The sequence below is a fragment of the Capsicum annuum genome, chromosome 3 (genome assembly GCF_002878395.1).
Source record: "Capsicum annuum cultivar UCD-10X-F1 chromosome 3, UCD10Xv1.1, whole genome shotgun sequence".
NCBI lineage: Eukaryota > Viridiplantae > Streptophyta > Magnoliopsida > Solanales > Solanaceae > Capsicum > Capsicum annuum.
The window spans coordinates 2,811,569-2,836,062 of NC_061113.1; the positions used below are offsets into that span (position 1 = coordinate 2,811,569).

Here is a 24,494-nt window from a genome sequence, read left to right on the forward strand (position 1 = left end):
TCCAAAAATATGGAAAAATATTCTCATTGAAATTTGGTTCTTCTACTGTGATTGTAGTTTCTGTTATTTCCCACAATATAGTCGGGTATGACGAATCTGTATATTACAACAACAACTTCAACTCAAGTTCAAGTATAAATAAGAACACAATGAAGTATCAAATACCCTTAACACAAGATCAAAATGACCTTTCCAAGAGGTGTATTTATTTTTCAGAAAAATAAAGATGAAACAGAAATTGAATAGGCCAAGTCGTCCGAATTCACGGAGTTTCCTTAAGGAAATAATCCCCTCACTGTACCCGAGGTTGTGGCATTTTCCTCCCAGGATAAAATGGCCAGCAATCCAACTATAGAGGTACCTCAAATAGTCGAATTCTACGAACGCACTCAATGGTTTTTATGATCACACAGAGTATTTTGATGACAAGAAGAATATTTTTTAATTCAAAATATTTCATACTCAAAACCTGTGGAAGAAAGCAGATTTTTATAGCCATAACATGCCTCTTCGAAAAGGTGACATTGGTTCAATTTAGAGGTGATTTTTTCCTGAAAATGCATGTCTGTTTATCCTAAACAGTGCATCTGTTCCGAATAGGTATGTCATTTCGTGAATCAGAGTGTATTTTCGTTGAACAATTGCAAATTTCTGTAGCACCTGTTCGAAAACAGTGCATCAATTCATGAAGCAGTGCAACCTTCTGCAGCAACATCAGTTCAAAAATGTACACCAGTTCATGAATTCAAAACAGTGGCACCAGTTCATTCAAACCAGTGAAACAGTGCGCTGCATGCATGCATTTATAAATGGAGTTTCAAAACACTATTTTCGGATTGAATTTATTTATTTCTGCCAAATAAAATTTGTCCAAAAAGATAGATCTCATCGATTGATCATTATCCAAATCCAAATCCAAAACCAAATCCTAAGCCGAGCTGAGCGAGCGACGACGACGACGACGCGAGGCATCATCTAGTTCTTACCTCACTATCCATGTGGAGTTAGTGTTTCTCAATACAAACATCCTTAAGTTCTCTTCTTCGATCAATGTGGGAGAAAGAGTAAACTTGCCAATTTGGGAGTACACTTTCCATTTTTGTGTCTCCTTCCCTCCACTCTTTTACTCTCCATTTTTCCATTCACGCTTCTTTCATCTACTATGAACCTAACAATCCCCCACATGAATGGGGAATGACTATTTTTCGTAAAAATTTTACGGACAAGTATGTGATCATCAAGCAAAGACTGATTACATCTGGATAAGTGAGTTTTTCTTTGAACTTTCCATAATGAACATGCATCGGATGCACTCGGTCAATTGGTAGATTTGATATCTTTGAATCGTCGGGCTTTAATGTACACCTAGAAAACACATGTCACACAACCAGCCTTTTACCATTTATGGTTCCCACGGTTTTGTTCTTTTCAGCCATGAACACGTCCCGATTTTATGAGATCTTAGAGAATATGCCTTTACTAACATTCGGTTTGAAGCGGCTTCCACTTCTCCCTCACATAGGTGATTTCTAAAAGTTCAATCCTGTAGATTAAATTGTTTGGTCAAATCTGCCAAATTTAGATAGTCATTAAAAAACTTTTCACCTTAAGTCTTATCCTAGTTTACTATACATTGTCTACATCATGAGAATGGGTTGGGTAATTGACAATGTTAAACCTGTCAGACACAACTTTGTTTGATCTCCTTGAACCTAGATCTTGGGATCTCCATTCTGCTAGGTAGAGTTACCGTCATGCTGACTCGTCCTAGGCCTTAAACCCATTCCCTTGGATGTTCTTTCCACTCCTTCTCTAGATAGGCCTTTTGTAAGTGGATCTGACACATTATCCTTTGACTTTACATAGTCAATAGTGATAATTCCACTAGAGAGAAGTTCTCGAACGGTATTATATCTCTATCGTATGTGACGAGATTTACCGTTGTACATCATGCTCCCTGCCCTACCTATTACCGCTTGGCTATCATAGTGTTTACATACTAGTGCCACTAGCTTGGGCCAATACGGAATATCTTCAAAGAAATTTTGGAGCCATTTTGCTTCTTTATCGGCTTTATCTAATGAGATAAATTCAGATTCCATTGTAGAGAGAGCAATACAAGTCTGTTTGGATGATTTCCAAGAAACTGATCCTCCACCGATAGTAAATACATATCCACTTGTGGATTTTACTTCGTTTGATCTGGTGATCCAATTTGCATCACTATATCCTTCAAGTACCGCAGGATATTTATTATAATGCAACACATAGTTTTGAGTGTATTTAAGATACCCCAAAACTCTTTTCAAAGTCATCCAATGAATTTTGTTGGGATTACTCATGTACTGACTCAATTTACTAATTGCACATGCTATGTATGGTTGTGTACAGTTCATTATATACATTAAACATCCCAATACTCTTGGGTACTTGAATTGTGAGTCACTTTCACCTTCATTCTTTCAAAGTGAAAAGTTCACATCCAATGGAGTCTTGGTAATATCGAATTCCATATACTTGAACTTGTCAAGTACTTTTTCGATATAATGATACTGTGACAATGCTAACCTTTTTGTAGTTCGATGGATTCTTATACCTAAGATCACATCTATAACTCCAAGGTCTTTTATACCAAACTTGCTCTCGAGCATTCGTTTGGTTGCATTTATGTCATAAATGTCTCTGCTGATGATCAACATATTATCCACATATAAACAAACAATGAACTTAGTGATTTGGTGTGTCTTTAATATATATACACATTTATCACATTCATTTATCTTGAATCTGTTTGCCAACATAGTTTGGTCAAACTTTGCATGCCATTGCTTAGGTGCTTGTTTTAGTCCATAAAGTGACTTTACAAGTTTACACGCCTTATTTTCTTTTCCTGGAACCACAAAACCCTCAGGTTGTTCCATGTATATTTATTCCTCCAAATCTCCATTTAGGAATGCGGTCTTCACATCCATTTGATGGATTTGAAGATCATATACCGCCACCAAGGGAATTAACATTCGAATCGAGGTTATCCTTGTTACTAGCGAGTATGTATCAAAGTAATCAAGGCCCTCCTTCTGTTTAAAACCTTTTACTACAAGTCTTCCCTTGTATTTGTCAATAGTACCATCCGCCTTCATTTTCCTTTTGAAGATCCATTTAGAACCTAACGGTTTATTTTCGAGAGGAAGGTAAACTAATTCTCATGTATGGTTGCTTAATATTAAATCTATCTCACTATTGAATGCCTCTTTCCAAAAGGATGAGTCTGATGATGACATCGCTTCTCTAAACGTTTGAGGCTCATTTTCTAAGAGAAATGTTACAAAATCTAATCCAAACGAAGTTGACGTTCTTTGACGTGTACTACGTCTTGGATTTTCTTCATTATGTACATTTTCACTTGGTTCATCTCGAGGTCGTTTAGATCCTCCACTAGAATGTTCATGTCTAATTTTATATAGGTAAATATTTTTAAAGAATTCAACATTGTCTGATTCAATTACCGTCTTTTCATAAATATCTGGATGTTCGGATTTATGAACCAAAAATCGATATGCGTTACTACTTTTAGCATATCCTATGAACACACAGTCCACCATTTTAGGTCCTATCTTAACCTTTTTAGGTATAGGAACTTGAACCTTCGCTAGGCACCCCCACACTTTGAAATATTTCAAGTTGGGTTTGTTTCCTTTTCATTTTTCATAAGAAATTGATTGTGTCTTACTATGGGGAACTCTATTGAGTATACGATTGTCCGTAAGGATAGCCTCCCCCCATAAGTTTTGCGGTAAACCAGAACTTATAAGTAAGACATTCATTATTTCTTTCAAAGTTTGGCTTTTTCTTTTCGCAATTCCATTAGATTGAGGTGAATATGGGGTCATAGTTTGATGTATTATTCCATTCTCTACACATATTTGCGCAAAGGGAGATTCATATTCTCCGCCCCTATCACTTCTTATCATTTTGATCTTTTTATCTAACTGATTGTCAACTTCAGTTTTATATTGCCTAAATGCGTCTATTGCTTCATCCTTACTATTTGGCAAGTAGACATAACAATATCTAGTACAATCGACAATAAAAGTTATGAAATACTTTTTCCCACCACGTGATGGTGTTGACTTCATATTACAAATGTCAGTGTGTATTAAGTCTAAGGGATTGAAATTCCTTTGCATACTTCGATTCCACACACGTTTGACACTTTGATTTATTGCACTCAAAGTTTGGCAAAACTTCTAAGTTAATCAGTTTTCGTACCATTTTGTAAGTAACATGGCCTAAACGTTCATGCCATAAATCATAAGATTCAAGAAAATAAGAAGAATTTGAACTTTTATTTATTTCAACAGTCATTACATTCATCTTATAAAGGCCTTCGATCAGATAGCCTTTCCCTACATACATTTCTCATTTGCTAATTACAATTTTTCCAAAAATGGTTACACATTTGAATCTGTTCTTTTCTAGGAGTGAAACAGAAATTAAGTTCCTACGTAACTCCGGGACATATAACACACTGTTCAGTGTCAAGACCTTGTCGGTTGTCATCTTTAAGCAAATTTTTCCTGTTCCTTCCACCTTAGCAGTAGCGGAGTTAGCCATGTAGATCATTTATTCTATTTGAGCCGGAGATAATGACGAAAACAACTCCTTGTTGGCACATACATGGCGGGTGGCACTAGAATCCATCCACCATTCGCGAGGATTCCCCACCAAGTTGCATTCTGAGAACATAGCACACAAATCATCACATTTTTTATTGGATTCAATCATATTTTCTTGATCTTTTTTCTTGTCTTTCTTTTGGGCTCGACAATCTGTGGACTTGTGGCCAATTTTTCCACAATTGAAGCATTTTCCCTTGAACTTTTTCTTGGGTTGATTGCTTCCATGTTCAACTTTCTTTCTTTTCTTCAAATTGTTTTGATCATCTTCTACAATATGTGCTTCATTAATTGTAGAATTCCCTTTTGACCTTCTCTCGGCAACTTTATTGTCCTCTTCAATATGCAATCGGTCAATAAGATCTTCGACAGTCATCTCCTTGCGTTTATGCTTTAAGTAGTTTTTGAAGTCTTTCCACAAAGTTGATAGCTTCTCAACTATCGCTGTTACTTGGAAAACATCATTCACAATTAAACCTACAAAACAGTTTATGTGAGTATTAAGAACATTTTTAATTTTTTCAACTAAGGTATTTTTTAAAGATGTTACACCCCTTTTTAAATCCGTAAAAGTTATCGTTTTAAGGTTTGAAAGGATTTTTATTATCAAAGTGACAAAAGATGAAAAAGGATTATTTAGATTTATACTCAGAGTCGCCACTTGGCTTAATTCGGTGTGCCAAGTCACCATTGAAAAATCTTTTTCAAAAGCATTTGACTCTTTAAACTGGTTTGCAAATAGAGATTCCGGCTAAGGAATTCTGTTGACCGAGGGGAAGGTGTTAGTCATCCCTCGATCCCGTGGTTCGACCACGATCGCTTGGTGGACCGCATCGGCTAATTTTGACATTACGAATGTACAAACCACACAAAACATGAAAAAACAATCAAACAAACAAACAAAACAAAAATGAATCAGAAGCACGACGTTCAGTCCAATTTATACAGTCCGAAATAAAAAAATGCAAAAATAAATCCTATCTAACATATGCTAATCCTAACTATGCTCCCGTGCTTTACCCGATGCCTCGGTCCTTCATCACGATCCGCCTTCGCCAATAAGCTACGTCGGGACATTCCCCGGTGAATAAATACAATGTGTCTCGGGGCATTCCCTGGCTAAATGAATACATTTTTTTAAATGCGAGAAAAGAAAACATTCAACGCATAACTTTCAGACATTCAACAGTATTTTAAAATTCAACAAAATCATAAATTCTAAACCTTGCCTACCCAACCTACGTTTGCCTAAACCAATCGGTGAATCATGATACTACCAAGTTCAATTAACGTTCATTTCAAGTAAAACAAACAATAAAATCAAACTAACCAAACTCACTAATTACATCATGTTTTCAATTTTCACCCCCCTTTCTTTTTATCAATCACCATTAAGATTACTCAAATTCATTCACATATCACCGAAGCCAAATCATCTAGCACATAATCATAACATCAATGAGGTCAAACAAACATAGTCAAACCATGTCTAATCATCGCCCATTCAACAAATTAAAATAAAGAATAGAGAACAAGTTAAGAAATGGACCTTTCAGTAATTGATCTTGATAATAATTATAAAGAAGACTTAGATTTGGAATCCCAAACAGAAAACCTCGATGATGAACCAACTCAAATACGAAACCCAAAGTCGCAGTCCGATTAAAACCAAATCCATGAAAAAATGACTTGGGGTATTCAACTCAAACACTGAACAAACCAAAGCTAGCCCAAACTGACCGGAATTAACCCCAAAAAACTAAAACTGACCTCGAACAAACTAACATCAAACTCGGAGCAGCCGGAATCAACCCCAAACAGGATGATTTCAGACTGGTTTAACTATTCGATCTTGATTTTTAGCAATAGAGATGGTTTAGATCGAGTTTTTGATGGATTTCAAAGTCAAATAGAGCTAGGGAAGTGAGTTCCAGTGAAGAGTGGCTGGAAAACTCGATCTACGGTCTACTTCTTCTCTTTTGGTGTCTCTCTCATCCTTTCTGCCTCTCTCTGATGTTCTCTAATTCATCCATCTCACGGTTTTCTCACCGACCTCACTGTATACATGTGAGTGTATTTTTTCTGGTGAGAGGGTGCACATCTGTTGGTAGTGCGTGAATCTGTGAGGTGTGAGTATTGTTATGATGTTCTGTGTCCTTCTGTGATGTTGAGTATGTGTGACGTATGCGTATGTGGATACTTCTGTGAGTGAAGAAAAAAATAGTGAGGTCCCCGAATTGAATTTTGTATGTGATCTATATGCTGTCCGGTCCTCTTGGTTTTGTGGAAAAGATGATTCTATGATCAAAATGGTTGTTGTGGTGTTGTTTCTTATATTTCCCTGTGGGTCTCTTCTAAAAAGTGTAAAAATCCCTTTTTTGGAATCTGTTAAGAGAAAAGGGGAAAAAATCGTGACTTGGTTGGGGTGGGGTACGTGGGTAGAGAGGTGTGGGGTAGGGTAGCGTATGAATAAAGTTTGTTATGATAAGAGAATATTAAGGATTTTATTTGTTAAGAATTGTTATTTTTTGTATTTTTGTAGGATATAATCATACGGGTGAGGGCACACTCCAAGACGAGGGTAAAAATGGTAAAAATATTTTTAGGGAGGGACAAAATTACATGTCTACATCATGCCCCTGTTTTCATGTAAACAAAAAGTGTTTTCATACAAAGAATTAGACAACGAGATAGAATTTTGACCCGACCATTATTCAAAGAAAGATACAAAAGGAAGAAGGACAATTGAGTTGGAGAGTCGAGTGAGGTCTCGTTGAGGTTCTGGTCCGTGGCTCTTTCATTACATCAAAAATAAAAATTACAAGCTAAACATAAATGAAAATTACAAAAATCCTATCGATACAACTTCTTTTGGACTCTTGACTTTAGTTTCATCACCCTATTCTTCAGGCAGGCTCCTGACTTGCAATTTCTTCAACTTGTTGCTTGCCTTTCAATTTCTACACCCTGTTCTCCAGGTGGGTTCCTGACTTGCTATTTCATCAACTTGTTGCTATGCTTTCAATTTCTTCATCCTGTTCTATAGGCGGGCTCCTGACTTGATATTTTTCAATCTGTTTAACTTTTAATTTCTTCACCTTGTTACTTGGTTTCCATTTATTCGCCCTGTGCTTCGGGCAGGCTCCTGAAATCACATCAAAACTGGAAAGAAAATTATCCCAAACAAAATTATTATGAAGGGAAATTTCGTTTGCCAGAAAAGTAAAGTTCCAAAAACAAGAATTAAATTTTGCTCTAGTTTATCATTAAAGGACTTTCGTGAAAGGCACATCCAGTCAATACTACTTGTATGTTGCGATGATTCGACTAGAAAGTACATTTTCTAGGAATCAAGGGGAATGACTCGACTAAAAGGTACGTCTTATAGGAATCAAGGGGAATGACTCAACTAAAAGATACGTCTTATAGGAATCAAAGGGAATGACTCGACTAAAAGGTACGTCTTATAGGAATCAAAGGGAATGACTTGACTAAAAGGTACGTCTTCTAGGAATCAAGTGAATGACTCGACTAAAAGGTATGTCTTCTAGGAATCAAGTGAATGACTAGACTAAAAGTTACGTCTTATAGGAATCAAAGAGAATGACTTGACTAAAAGGTACGTCTTATAGGAATCAGAGGAGACGACTCGACTAAAAGGTACATCTTACAGAAATCAAAGGAGATAACTCAACTAAAAGGCGCGTCTTATAGAAATCAAGGGGATTGACTTGACTAAAAGGTACATCTTATAGGAATCAAAGGGGATGACTCGACTCAAAGGTACATCTTTTAGGAATCAAGGGAGAATGACTCGACTCAAAGGTACGTCTTATAGGAATCAAAGGAGATGACTCGACTAAAAGGTACATCTTATAGGAATCAAAGGGGATGACTCGATTAAAGGGTACGTCTTATAGGAATCAAAATGAGTGACTCGACTAAAAGGTACGTCTTCTAAGAGTCAAGGGGAATGACTTGACTAAAAGGTACGTCTTCTAGAAATCAAGTGAATGACTCGACTAAAAGGTACGTCTTATAGGAATCAAGGGGAATGACTTGACTAAAAGGTACGTCTTATAGGAATCAAATGAGATAACTCAACTAAAAGGTACGTCTTATAGAAATTAAAGGAGATGAATCAACTAAAAGGCACGTATTATAGGAATCAAGGGGATTGACTCGACTAAAAGGTACATCTTATAGGAATCAAAGGGGATGACTCGACTAAAAGGTACGTCTTATAGAAATCAAAGGGAATGAATCGACTAAAAGGTATGTCTTATAAGAATCAAAGGAGATGACTCGACTAAAAGGTACATCTTATAGGAATCAAAGGGAATGACTCTACTAAAAGGTACGTCTTATAGGAATCAAAGGAAATGACTCGACTAAAAAGTACGTCTTATAGGAATCAAAGGAGATGACTTGAATAAAAGGTACGTCTTATAGGAATCAAAGGGAATGACTCGACTAAAATGTATGTCTTCTAGGGTTTAAGGAAATTGACTCGACTAAGAGGTATGTCTTATAGAAATCAGGGGAGTGACTCGACTGAAAGGTACGTCTTATAGGAATCAGGGGAATGAATCAACTAAAAGGTACGTCTTCTAAGAGTTAAGGGGAATGACTCGACTAAAAGGTACGTCTCCTAGGAGTGAAGGTTCAATTTAATAAGTGTATCACCTAGCAAATGAAAACTGAAATCCCTGGACAAGTGTGTCTCTGAGGGATATAGGATGATGAATTTTTACCATGATTTTATTATCAAACCTGTGCAGCAATATTGCTTCCTGCATTTATAAAAGTGAGGCATTGCAACCCTTGATGTTTATGCTCTGAAGTCCCTGCTTTGAAGGTAATATATTTCCTGTTTCATCAAAGAAAACTTGTGAGTTTAAAATATGGTGGCTGGTTTGTGGCTTTAGCTTTCGGAACGATCGCTCTTGCCCTCGTCACTTTTAACCTTGCTTCCAACCATTAACATATATCATTGACTTGTTGAATCATTGACTCGAACTCAGATTATTAAGAGTGACTGAAATAAACACAGTATCTCTGCTTTGCCATGCTTCTCATATAAACCCTTTAAACCTTTTTATTTCATGAGTTCCCAAGCTTTTCTGTTAACAAAGCTTTCTGCATGCCTTATTCAGCTCATAATCATGTCTCTTCATATACTGACTTTGTCTTGCTTTGTGAAATTGAATAAGCTGGTAGCCAGTTTTGAAATCTTTTCTCACTTATTTTGTCATGGACTTGACTCAAAGACACGAGAAAAATGACAATGATTTTTTTTATTTGGATAACTGACTCAAGAAAATAAAAATAAGAATAAAGATAAAGAGAAGAAAGAAAAGACAATGAATGTCCCAGTTGAAACAAAGAAATGTAAAATTTATCTAAAATGACAATCAACTCTAATGATTATGCCATGCATTTGGATTAAGCAGCTTGATCTTTTCATCCAAACCTTCTACCTATTGTTGTTCAGTTAATGGCCTTAAAACTGAGTTGCTTCCTTAGGTCAATTGTATTTAAGAACCCATTCAGCTAGTGGTGCCTTGAAGGGTTTTCGCCAACAAGCTTCTCTCATTTTCTTTTCCTCAGCTCACCATTGCCTTATGGTGTCTGTAAGGGTTTTCCACTGATGAGACTCTCTTATCTTCATTTCCCTTAACTCACAGTCGTCTTATGGTGCCCCTGAGAGTTTTCACCGATAAGACTCTCTCATTTTTATCTCTCTCAACTTACCATCGTCTTACAGTGCCCATGAGGGTTTTCACCAATAAGACTCTCTCATTTTTATTTCTCTCCTGATTTCTTATGTTGAAGAAGACAAGTAGTTACCAACTGGATCATCATATCCCTTGAATGCTTAGCCTTAACATCCTCAAAGATTGATCTGAAGGTCTTTCTTTGATTATAACTTGGCTTTTGGATAGGGTTAGAAACAAAGGATGACATAAGGCCCAATCGACACTTGAAGTAGGGTGGGACTTATAACTTTTGGAATAGAGTCAAACAATGAGGATTAACTCATGCCCCAGTTTACTTTAACTGGGTGACTCTAAATTGTTTATTTGGTTGGATCGAGCCTGGAGTAGGGCAGCCTACGTATCTCACCCTCGAAAAAGGAGAACCAGGTCACACATAGTTCTGGCAACTTGTTCTTTTGCTTGATTTTGATTTTTTCTTTTGTTTTTTATTGACTTTTTTCCTTTGAAATTTTTCTAACTTTATTTTTGACATTCTTTTCCTTTCTTTCTTTTGACACATTTTTCTCTTTTTCCTTTTTTTTTCTTGAAAATGTTTCTGACTCTATTGTTTTGCTCAATACTTATCTTTTGAGCTTTGCTGACTCTATCTTGATTCCAAAAGAGGGGTATGAAATAAAATAGGACTAAAGATCAAATGGGGTAAACAAAGGATGACACGATGTTTGGATAGCAGAATGAAATGCCTTCGTCATGTCAATCCTTGAAAGTTCAAGAAACACATCATGCAATATGAAAGTGAAAGATGAAGATCATTTGACACTTTGACAACATTAATTTTAATTGAGACTGTGCGTCGATACTTTTTCTGCAAACTCCATCTTTGTTGTACATTCCTCATCCTTTCGTGGAGCTAATTTTTCTATTCCTTTTAATGTAGGATCACACAGATACTGTTTGACCTAATCGAGACATGTCTTTCAATTGATGACCAATTTATTCTTGTAATTCTCAAAATAATTGTCTTAATTTTCAAAGAAGGCTTGAACTTATCACCAAATGTCAACACTCTACTTATTTTCCCAGATTCTCTCTTTTTCTAACTTTAAAACTCTTATTCAATGTTCATGCTTAAAATGGATTTTAAGATCTGGCTGAAAATTTCATTAGCATGTCATGTAACTAGAGTCAACATAAAATGTACTGTGGAAAGAACAACAAACAATCACATATTTAAAACACAAAGGGAAAAAAGACACTCTATTTAAATAAAAAGAAAGATAGAAGGGTTTGAACATAACGAAATATGGACAAAACAAGATAGATCCCGAGCTACAACCCTGAAATAATTTGGATAATAGAAAATAAAACAAAATAAACTATCAAACCTCTTCCTAAGAGGGAGATGGGTGACTTCTCAATTGCTCAGCCTGACATCTTAGACACTGGTTTGCATATCAGCATGACTAGAGCTTTCCTCACTGTCAATGTTCTGCCCTATAATTGATCTATCTTGAATCATCTTTTCAATTTCTCTTTTCAAAGCCCTACAATCTTCAATACTGTGACCTTGAACATCAGAATGAGATGCACATCGTACACTAGGATCAAAATTTCTTGAATATGGATCAGGTGTATACCCAAGGAGAGGATTAATCATGCCCCTTTGTCTTAATCTATGGAACAAACTGGCATAAGATTCCCCAATAGGAGTTAAATTATCCTTTTCCTCCCTCCTCTTTGAGAACCCAAGCCTCGAATAAAACTTGGATTTAGAGGTTCCTTGGTAAATTTGTGGGGGTCGAGGAAGATATTGAGTTACAGGTGCATGCCATTGTGGATAAGAAGACGGATGGGTACACAATTGTGTATTGTTCAAAGGACATTGAGGAATTGGAATTGAACTCCTTGGATTTTGAAAATAGGAACCTCATTGTAGATCAGTAAGTGGATTTGATATGTAATCTTAGGATTGAGGCTGACAATATTGGTGAGTTGGACCTCTCAAACTTTGCTTTGGCCCTGGCACGACAATAGGTGCATTTTCTTTCTTCTTTCCTTCCGTTTCTCTTGATTGTTTGTAATATCATCCCAAATGTTTCACAGAATCATTCTGTCCACCAAGCTCCTCAAATTTTGATGTCTCAAAGCTTGGAGGAGAGTTAACACTTGAAAAAATGCCCCAGTTTTTATATGAAACATCTTCATAGCCCACAAGTCCCAAGGAACTTTTCACATCATTTTCTACACTCTTAACTTTCCCAACCATTTTCTCGGGCTCTTCTAGCATGCTAGGCTGCTTGGTAAGAAATTTTGGCGGTCCACTTAGCTTAACTGTAGGCTCAAGAGTACAACAATGATCATCAAGAGCCTTGAACATGGGTCCACTAACAAATTGAGACAACACAACTATTGGATTGATAGCCCAAGTGGAAGCCTCAGTAGAAGGTTGAGAAATAAAAGCACAGACGGTATGTGGTGCTGTGAATGTGGTAGACTTATACTGAGGAGCTAAAAAAAGAGTGGTGGAATTATTGAGATGCATTTGACATGGAAAGAATTCTGAGGCATGATGTTGTGCATCAACAACAGAAGGCAACTGACTTTGCGATTTTGGTGGAAGACTCAAGGTATTTCCAAGGTCAAAAGTGGGGAACGAAGGTGGAGTCAACCCACTGGCCCAAGCTTGATACATTTCCATCATTTGTTGTCTTAGTCTCAAATTATCTTCCTTTAAACTCTCAATTTCCTGACTCTTTGTTTCATCCATGATGACACTCTCTATATCCTTGTTGGACACAACTAACTCTTCCTTGGATTTGGTGTGATATGGAGGCCACAAACCAACCACTTTAAACTAACTGAACAAGAGGCAACAAATATATTAGAGTTCAACATTTTTTTCAAAATCTCTCTCTCTCTTTTTTTTTAGAAAAGATCACCGAACCCAAGAAGGGCGCCTACGTATCTCACCCCTGAGAGAGGAGAATCAGGTGTGCGTAGTTCGTGAAGTTTAGCCAAAATGGCCAATTGAACTCTTTGTCCTCTTTTTTTTTCTTTTTTTCTCGAAACTTTAAGAGGAAAAGAAAAAAACAAATTGTCAAAAGAATTGACGAAAGTCTTTTTTTGCATTTTTTTAGGCTTAACATCCCTATATAAAATGAAATCTATGTTTACCAAAAAAACTCTTTTTGGTTTTTCAATTTTGAATTTCATGCGAAAATGATACTTGAACCTATTAAAGGAAAATCTTTTTGTAGTTTTTCTCTTGAAAATATATATGAAACACCTACTCTAAATGAAGAGTGAAGAAAATCTTTTTGAATTTTTGAATAAGATCCCCGAACCAACAATAGGCTGCCTATGTATCTCACTCTCGAGAGAGGAGAATCAGGGGTGTGTAGTTCATCCAAATTGAACAATTAATGATTAAAACAGATTGCACCCTGACTTGAGACACGACCAAAGATACGCGATGAACAACATAACAAAATCTTTTTTTTGAGTTTTCAATTTGACACTTCACATAAAAATGACACCAACAGCTATGAAAGAAAATCTTTTTGGTATTTTTGGTATATGAAATGTACAAAACTTCTACCACCCTTTTTTTTAGAATTTTTCTTTTATAAAAAGCTCTTGAAAAAATCTTTTTGGTATTTTCGAATTGTGAATACTTGCTAAAGGAAACAAAAGGAAGATTTTTTTTTGATGCTTTTTTTTTTTGAAAAATGAGTGCAAAAAGTAAAAAAAAAATCTTTTTTTTTTTTTTGAATTTTTGAATTGTGGAAAACAAAAGCCATAAAGGACCTAAAAACTACGAAACTCTTTTTTGATTCACCTTTACTCCCTTTTTTCATTTTTATTTTTTATTTTATTTTTCCATGCCTACACATCCTTCTTTAATTCTAGCACATGCTTTCCCTAAATCAGTCCGTCAAATGACCCTGTTACCCTAAAAAATACAACAATTAGCATGTAGGGATGCTTTAGAGGAGAGACTCCTACAAAGGACCAAGTGGGCCTCGCTAGGTCTCAATATGATGCACATAAGCATGACCTATAGGCTGACCTACGTTGGAGTTTACCAACAAGGCCATTCGGGGGAGCATATGGTCGATAGTGGTTGCTTTGCTTTCCACCTACTCCATACATCCAACGGCTCCCCCTCCTAAAATAAGGGTGACTCAACTAGAGTTCGTGCGCATGACGTGCACTTCGAAACTTGTTGTAGAAAGAATTGACTCGGGTTTTGCACATGATGCCAGATATAAAGCGGTAACACACAAGAGAAAAACTGTAAACACGTAGCACTCAGCAATGATAAAATAAACAAAAAACGATAACACAAACAATGTTTATACACTCATAGTGTCAAACTAAGCCGATACAACTCCAAAAAATAAGTTCAAATTCTGAAAAGTCCCCAACAGAGTCGCCAGAGCTGTCACACCCCTTTTTAACTCCGAAAAAGTTATCGTTTTAAGGTTCGAAAGGGTTTTATTATCAAAGTGACAAAAGATGAAAAATTATTTCAAAAAAGGATTATTTAGATTTAAACTCAGAGTCACCACTTGGCATAATCCGTTGTGCCAAGTCACCATTGGAAAATCCTTTTCAAAACTATTTGACTCTTTAAACTGGTTTGCGAATAGAGATTCTGGCTAAGGAATTCTGTTGACCAAGGGAAAGGTGTTAGGCATCCCTCGATCCCGTGGTTCGACCACGGTCACTTGGTGGAGCGTATCGGCTAATTTTGACACTACGAATGTACAAACCACACAAAACACAAAAAAACAATCAAACAAACAAACAAAATAAAAACAAATCAAAAGCACGGTGTCCAGTCCAAAATAAAAAAATGCAAAAATAAATCCTATCTAACTGATGCTAATCCTAACTACGCTCTTGTGCTTTACCCGATGCCTCGGGACTTCATCACGATCCACCTTCGCCAACAAGCTATTTCGGGACATTCCCTGGTGAATAAATACAGTGTGTCTCGGGGCATTCCCCGGCTAAATGAATACATTTTTTCAAATGCGAGAAAAGGAAACATTCAACGCATAACTTTCACACATTCAATAGTATCCCAAAATCCTACAAAATCACAAATTCTAAACCTTGCCTACCCAACCTACGTTTTCCTAAATCAATCAGTGAATCATGATACTACCAAGTTCAATTAACGTTCATTTCAAGTTAAACAAACAATAAAATCAAACTAACCAAAATCACTAATTACATCAAGTTTTCAATTTTCACCCCCATTCCTTTTTATCAATCACCATTAAGATTACTCAAATTCATTCACATATCACCAAAACCAAATCATCTAGCACATAATCATAACATCAACGAGGTCAAATAAACATAGTCAAACCACGTATAATGATGGCCCATTCAACAAATTAAAATAAAGAATAGAGAACAAGTTAAGAAATAAACCTTTCGGTAATTGTTCTTGATAATAATTATCAAGAAAACCCTGATTTGGAATCCCGAACAGAAAACCTCGACGACGAACCAACACAAATACGAAGCCCAAAGTCGCAGTATGATTAAAACCAAATCCACGAAAAAACGACTTGGGGTTATTCAACACAAACACCGAACAAACCAAGCTAGCCCGAACTAACCGGAATTAACCCCAAAAGACTGAAACTGACCCCGATCAAGCTAACATCGAACTCGGAGCATCTGGAATCATCCCAAAATAGGACAATTTCAGACTGGTTTAACTATTCGATCTTGGTTTTCAGCAATGGAGATGGTTCAGATCGAGTTTTTCATGGATTTTGAAGTTAAATCGGAGATAGGGAAGTGATTTCCGGTGAAGAGTGGCCGGAAAACTCGATCTATGATCGAATTCTTCTCTTTCAGTGTCTCTCTAGTCCTTCCCGTCTCTCTCCAATGTTCTCTAATTTATCCACCTCACTGTTTTCTCACCTACCTCACTATGTGCGTGTGTGTGTATTTTTTCTGGTGAGAAGGGTGCGCATCTGTTGGTAGTGCATGAATCTGTGAGGTGTGAGTATTGTTGTGATGTTCTGTGTCCTTCTGTGATGTTGAGTATGTGTTATGTATGTGTATGTGAATAATGTAGACACCTAATTCTGTCCCTCCCGAAGACCAAGTTATACATTTTTATCCCTTGTTTTACCACGTGCCTTCACCTGTATGATTATATCCCATAAAAATACAAAAATAACAAACCCACTAACAAACCTAATCCCCAAATATTCTTTTGTAACAAAATTAACCACCCCTTCTATCAATTTTGGACAACACATCACTACCCCATGCCCCATATCCTATCCCACGTCACCCCACCCCCCTCTTTTTTTTGTCCAAGAAGAAATAACCCAAAAAAAGAAAATACCATATATATATACACAGATACACAAAACAAATAAAAGAACCAAAAATACAAAAAAGGAAAAATGAGCCCTTTCTCTCTCTCTCTCTAGACTCTACTCTCTCTCTTCTTCTCTTTGAAATTGAACCTCCGTTCGCTGCCCTCTCTCGCCGTCGCCGGCGAGACCCTCCCCTCAAAGCCAACGCCCACCACCGCCCTCCGTCCGACCAACGACGGCGGAAATAACGCCATCGTCTCTGTCTCCCTCCCCTTGAAACCGACCACCGCCTTCTCTCTCAGCCGTGAGCCCTCTTTCCCTCCGGTGAACTAGCACCGGCACCACTCTGATCTCGGCCAAACCCGCCAGATCTACCCCCACCTTCACCGACCAAACCTCCTTCGCCGCCGAAGAAGAAAGCCAAGCCAGCTGCTGCTCCGCCGCCAGCAGTCGCTGCTCTGGCTGCGGCGCATCGGCCACTGGCTCCATCCGCAGCTCACCATCTGGTGAAACAGCCGGCGAACCAGTGCCGCCATCGGAGAACAGGCGCTGCCGCTGTCTCTCCGTCACTGAAGCTCGATCTGCATTGGATTTTTGTTTCCTGCTGTTTGTTGGTTGATCTTGGTTTTGTCTATTTCTTGGTTCGTCGTCGATAGTGGATTTCGAGTCGTCTTTATCGAATCGCGTCGTCGTTCTTGGTTGGGTTTCGTATAGTAAAGTTTGTCTCACTAGTTTTGAAGTTGTCTTATTAGCTTTTCTCTCTACCGAGTTGGATTCATCGCGATTGAGGTTCTCCGGTCGAGTATTTTGGTATTCGGATTTCTTTATTATCGACAAGGATTAATTTCATCGAGGTCCATTTCTTCTAACCGAATCTTTAATTTATTTTTCGTGATGTTGTGGGTGTGGATGATTTATTTGTTGCGTGCTTGGTATGTTCGAATATGTGTTATGTGTTGGTTGATGTTGGTTTCGGACTTCGAAAAGTGAATTGATAAATCGAAGCATGTTTAATCGTATTGTTTGAAATAAATTTGGGGACGGAAATCAAAAATTGATAAAAGTAAATATTTTGATATTTTTGATACATTGTTGATGTTGAATGCGATATGTCGTCGAGCGGGTAGGCAAACGTAGGACGGGTAGGCGAAATTTAGGAATAAGTATTTCGTGGGATGTTGGAATGTGCATGTGAATGTCTCTTTCTAGATTATCGTGTTTAATTCAGATGTATTTATTCACCGGGGAATGCCCCGAGATCACTTGTATTTATTCACCGGGGAATGCCCCGATGTATCATGTTGGCGAAAACTGATCGTGATGAAGGCCCGCGGCGTCGGGTAAGGCATTGGAGCTTAGTCTAGATTTAGTTTAGGCTAGGATTTATATTTTCGTATTTTTTTTTCTATTTTTCGGATTGTATAATTTGACTGGACTTTACGTTTTGGACTGCTTTGTTTTGTTTATTGTTTGATTATTTTGCGTTATTTTGTGTGGTTTATACATTTCATAATGCCAAAAATAGTCGATACACTCTACCAAGCGACCGTGGTTGAACCATGGGATCGAGGGGTGCCTAACACCTTCCCCTCGGTCAACAGAATTCCTTAGTTGGAATCTCTGTTCGCAAACTAGTTTAAGAGTCAAATGGTTTCGAAAAGGATTTTCCAAAGGTGACTTGACACACCGAATTATGCCAAGTGGCGACTCTGAATAAAAATGCAAATAATCCTTTTCCGAAACAAATTTTCATTTCTCGTCACTTAAATAATAAAACCCTTTCGAACTTTAAAATATATCCATTTTTTGGAGTACGTTAAAAAAGGGGTGTGACAGCTTCTGGCGACTCTACTGGGGATATCTCAATAATAATTTTTCAGAATTCGAGCTATTTTTGGAGTCGTATCGGCTTTGTTTGGCATTACGAGTGTATAAGCGTTGTTTGTGATTATTGTTTGTGTTATTTTCACTTTTTGTGCTTTTTCGTGCTCTTTGTTTATAGTATTTATCTTATGTGTTACCGCTTTATATCTGGCATCATGAGTCCACCCCTCGGCCTTCTTTTTGCAACAAGTCCGTAGTACACGTGTTGTACACAACCTCTAGTTGAGTCACCCTTATTTTAGGGGGGGGAGCCGTCGGTGTTATGGAGTAGGTGGAAAGCAAAGAAGCCACTATCGACCATATGCTCCCCCGAACAGCCATGTTAGTGAACCACAACGTAGGTCAGCCTTTAGGTCCTACTTATGTGCATCATATTGAGACCTAATGGGGCCCACTTGGTCCTTTGTAGGGGACTCACCTCTAAAGCATCCCTACGTGCTAAATGTTGCATCTTTGAGGATAACGTGGTCATTTGACGGACTGATTTTTGAAAAAAAAATTGTTAGGAGTAAGGTGCGTAGGCAAAAACGAAAAGAAAAAAGAATAGAAAAAGTGAGTCGAAAGGAATGAAAAAAGAGGAATGTTGTAGTTTATTTTAGAATTTGTTATGACTTTTGTTTTTCACAATCCAAAAACTCAAAAAGATTTTTTTTATGTTTTGTATTTGTCTTCTCAAAGTACCGTAAATTCATAAAAAAAAAATGAAAAAAAGAAGTTTTGTTTGCTTTTTCTACTTAATTGTCAAAAACAAAAAAAAAAAAATATAATACCAAAAAGATTTTTCTACATAATTAGTGGTGTCAGTCTTAGTTGAAGTGTCTAGTTGAAAATCCAAAAAGTTTTATTCGTTTGTTTTGGCAGTGTCTCTTAAGTTAGGGTCAATTTATTAGTTAATCGTTAATTATCCAATCGGGATGAACTACGCACCCCTGATTCTCTTCTTTCGGGAGTGAGATACGTAGACAGCCTATTGTTGGTTCGGGGATCTTATTTGAAAAAATCCAAAAATATTTCTTCACTCTTCATTTAGAGTAGGTGTTTCATATACGTCTTTAAAAGAAAACTACAAAAAGATTTTTCTTTAATAGGTTCAAGCTTCCTTTTCATATGAAATTCAAAATTGAAAACCCCAAAAGATTTTTCTTTGGTAATCATAGGTTTCGTTTTGTATAGGTAATTTAAAAGCAAAAAAAAGCAAAAGATGTTCGTCAATTTTTTTGACAAATTGTTATTTTTCTTTTCTTCTTAAAGTTTCAAGAAAAAAAAAAGTTTAATTGACCATTTTGGCAAGGTCCGAACTACGCAAGATCTGATTCATGTACAACATGATACGTAGGCAACCTACTTTTGGGTTCGATCTAATCGTTTTGTTTCATTGTTTTCATTATTTTTCCTCTTTTAAAGAAAAACAGAAGCCATAAAAAATTATAAAATAAAGGTAGATAACGAGAGAAAAGAAAAGAATAGAGATGGATGCAAAAAAATAATAATAATAAGGAGCGTAGAAGATAAAAATAAGTGTAGACAAAAATCAGGATGATGTTAAAATGACCTCGCTACCCTCAAAAGATGGTAGAAATGAACATGAATTTAGGATAATTTTACCAATGTGATTCCCATGTTTGTTATGTACCTTAATCCTAACGGATGTCGTCTTTGATGAGCATGTTCTTTCAGATAACAGTGGTAGGTTTGCAGCACCCTGGCTAGTCAACCATACTTCACTAGGTCCAAAGCAAAGTTCGCCATGGCTAACAGGGAGATTGAAAATTCGCTTATTGACCCAGATCAGGATCACAGGGAAGAAAGTTCTGAACACAATGATGAGGTAGTAAGGCTCAGGCAACAATTGATAGATTTACACCGGGCATGGGCCAGCGAAATGCCTCCTCCTCCGCTCCCTGAAGGTCTTGGGAATATGTCTAATTGCCCACCGCTCTCTCAGGCGCAATTCTCTGCTCCTACTGAGTCACCTGAGCACTCGCCAGGATTCACTCCGTGACATTATTATCCTGACAATTCTAGTGTGCCCTTGGCAGCTCCTCAATCAAGACTCGCTGCTCAACCAGCACCACCAATCACACTGGTATTTGTGTCTCCATCACCACATGAAACTCCCATATATGTTGCGCGTCCCATAATGAGGCTTCCTAGGTCTGCCAGTGAGCCAGTACTGAAGGTGTCAGGTAGTCAGTATTATGCCCTGAAGCCTAGCTTGAAAATGAATGAATCATATGGGTACACTCAGCTGCCTGCATTTCCATTTGATACAGAGAAACATGTCGCAGCGGAGGAACAGGATATCATAGCTCGAAAACTGAAGAGTTTGGAGCAGGCTATGAGAAATCTGCAAGGGATCGGAGATTACATGAGTGTTTCTTATAAAGATCTGTGCATGTTCCCAGACATCAATCTCCCCCCGGGTTTTAAGATGCCTAAGTTAGAGAAGTATGCAGGACACGGTGATCCCGTGGCACACTTAAGACGTTATTGCAACCAGTTGAGGGCTGCAGGAGGAAAGAAAGAATTGCTCATGGCCTTCTTTGGCGAGAGTCTTTCAGATTTGGCCTCAAAATGGTTTATCGATCGAGATATCGATAAATGGAACAACTGGGATGATTTGACTTCTGAATTTGTTCAACATTTTCAGTACAACATCGACTTGATTCCGGATGAAAAATCCCTAGTCAATATGAAGAAAAAGAGCACTGAAGGTTTTAGAGAATACGCGATAAGGTGGCATGAACAGGCCGCTAGGGTAAAGCCTCCAATGAAAGAAAGTAAGTTGGTAGAAGTTTTTATCCAGGCGCAAGATGAGACCTATTTTCAATATTTACTTCCGGCAATGGGAAAGTCTTTTATGGAAGTCCTCAAAATGGGGGAGATGATAGAGGATGGAATTAAGACTGGCCAAATAGTGAGTTTTGTCGCATTAAAAGCCACCACACAAGCGATTCAAGGTGGATCTGGTGCATTTGGAGGTAGAAAAAAGAAAGAGGACGTGGCGACTGTCATAGCTGGAACCCATTCCTATCCCAAAAAACCACCTCGCCCCTATCCCCAATCCCAAGCCCAAGTCTACACCCAAGCTCCATATATTCCTCCCCACCATTACTACCCTCCACAAAACCCTTTATATTCCATTCCACCACCACCGTACCCAGTATATAGCACGCAGCCATATGTCCAAACCCCTTCTTACCCGCAATGGCGCGCGCAAGCTCCACAAAATTGCCCATTCGCTCCACCAAATTACCAAAACCCCTCCAGACCCAGTTTTCAGCCTAGGCCCAAGTATAAGAAAGAGAAGTCGGTCAAAAATCAGTTCACACCTCTTGGGGAGTCATATGCTAGCTTGTTTGATAGGTTGAGAAAGTTGAAGGTTTTGAGCCCAATTCAAGGAAGGCTTTCAAATCCACCACCAAGGAATCTCGATTATTCTTTAAGGTGTGCGTACCGTTATGATATGCCAGGCCATGATATTGAGAAATGCTGGCATTTAAAGAGAGCTGTCCAAGATTTAATTGACACAAATCAGATGCTGGTCTAGGCCCTAGAAGGTCCAAACATTAACCAGAATTCGCTGCTAACCCATGCTGAAGCCAATATGCTAGAATTGATATATGACGGGAAAGAGTCTTCAAGGGACTATAAGCCTATTGTCAAGATACAGACCACTGAAGAGAAACCGGTGAATATAGCGGAGTCTTTAAAAATAATGTCATTGAGCCAAGAAGAAATGAGAGAAGATAAAGCCCAAGAAAGCACAAAGAAGCCCCTGATCACAGTACAAGACACCAAAAGGCATGTTAATTCAAGTCAGGATAAACCTAAGTTGACAGTGGCGGGAGCTCTGAGTCAAGCCATCTTGACGGTGAAAGGAGCACTGGCAGTGCCTATTGTCCTCAAACCGGTGACCCAACCTTCGATAGTTGATACAAAAAGATTTCCCTAGAATTATGGGCAGACTATGATGACCTATCACGGGAAAGATGTTATTAAAGATGTAGATGAGGTAGGGGGTTTGACTAGGTCAGGAAGATGCTTCGTGCCTGGAAGCTTAAGAAAGTTCAAGCCAACGGTGAGTGGACCGTCGTCTATCAAAAAGCCTATCACTGAAGAGGAAGCCAAAGAATTTTTGAAAAAGATGAAGTTTCCAGAGTATTCAATATTAGACCAGTTGAAGAAAACCCCTGCTCAAATTTCCCTTTTATCTTTGCTGTTGCACTCCAAGGAGCATCGTGATGTTTTACTGAAGGCATTAAATGAAGAATATGTTCCAAGAGAGATTACCATCAACCAACTTGATAAAATGGTTGGAAAAATCTTTGAGGTCAATCGGATCAGCTTTTCTGACGATGAATTGCCTGTTGAAGGTACAGGGCATAATCGGGGCCTTTACATTACAGTGAAGTGTGAAGATTTCTCCGTCACTCATGTTGTGATTGATGGAGGTTCAGGTGCAAATGTTTACCCTATTTCTACTTTGCAAAAGTTGAATATTGGTGCTGACAGGATCAGGTCCAACAATGTATGTGTTAAGGCTTTCGATGGTGCAAAATCAAATTCCATTGGTGAAATAGAACTAATGTTGACCATAGGGCCTGTTGAGTTCGACATAGAGTTTCAAGTATTGAATGTAGACTCCTCTTACAATCTGTTGTTGGGAAGGCCGTGGATCCACAAGGCCAAGGCGGTTGCATCTACACTGCACTAAATGATTAAGTTTGAGCATGACAGGCAAAAAGTAGTTATTCATGGTGAAGGAGATTTATCAGCCTACGAAGATTCTCCCTTGTCTCTTATTAAAGCAAATAACGTAGAGGAGACATTTGTTTATCAAATTTTTGATACAGTGCCAGTGAATCATATCCTTGAATGGCAGGCTATACCGGGACCGCAATTATCTTCTGCTTCTATCATGATGCTGAGTGAACTTTGGAAGTATGGATTTGAGCGAGGAAAGTGTTTGGGAGCATCTCTGCACGGTGTAGTTCATCCCATATGTCCGAGTGAGAACGTGGGCACGTTTGGTCTAGGATTTGATCCTACAACTGAAGATCTAAAGAAAGCCAAGGGAAGGAAAAAGGAAATATGGTCACTCCCTCGCCCAATGCCACAACTCAGTAAATCATTTGTTAAGAGTGGTGTCACGAAGCATGTGGAATTTGAGGTTGAATTGGTTGATGACTTCCAGAACCTTTGTATTGATGTTGATATGGTTGAAGCAGGAGAAGGTACCAATATGGCAGACGTGCAATTCATAGGTCCAGCTGTCCAGCTAAATAATTGGAAAGTCACTCCTCTCCCCGTTAGGAGGGAGTTTTGGTAGTTTATTTTGTTTTTTTTTTCTGTTTATCCGAGTTCTTTCAGAGTTGTAAGTCGGAATTTAGTTTGTTTATGTTATGTTGGCATTTGTGTTTAAACCCTTCTATCCTTTATTTAATGAAATGCAATGTCCCTTTTGTTTTGTGTCTAATATATTTTGTTTTTCTTTTCTTACACAGTTCTCTTTATGCTGATTCTAATGACATGACATGCATGCAGAATTTTCAGCCTGATCTTAAAATCCAAACTAATCAAGATGTAATGAAGCAGGATGGAGAATATAATGAAGAAAAAACACTAGAAGAAATAAGCAAAGAGTTGGAACAGTTTGAAGTCAAACCGAATCCTAATTTGACTGAGACTGAGCCAATAAATCTAGGGGATCAAGAAGATGTTAGGGAAACTAAAATCAGTGTACATGTTTTGCCACAGCTAAAAGATAAAATGATTCAAGCATTAATGGATTATAAGGATGTTTTTGCATGGTCTTATGATGATATGCCTGGTTTGAGCACTGAATTAGTGGCTCACAA

At 37.8% G+C, this 24,494-nt stretch overlaps 1 pseudogene; it reads left to right on the top strand.

The window, feature by feature from the left end:
• Positions 1 to 24,494, top strand: part of LOC107864379 — a 41,786-nt pseudogene that overhangs the window by 3,218 nt on the left and 14,074 nt on the right.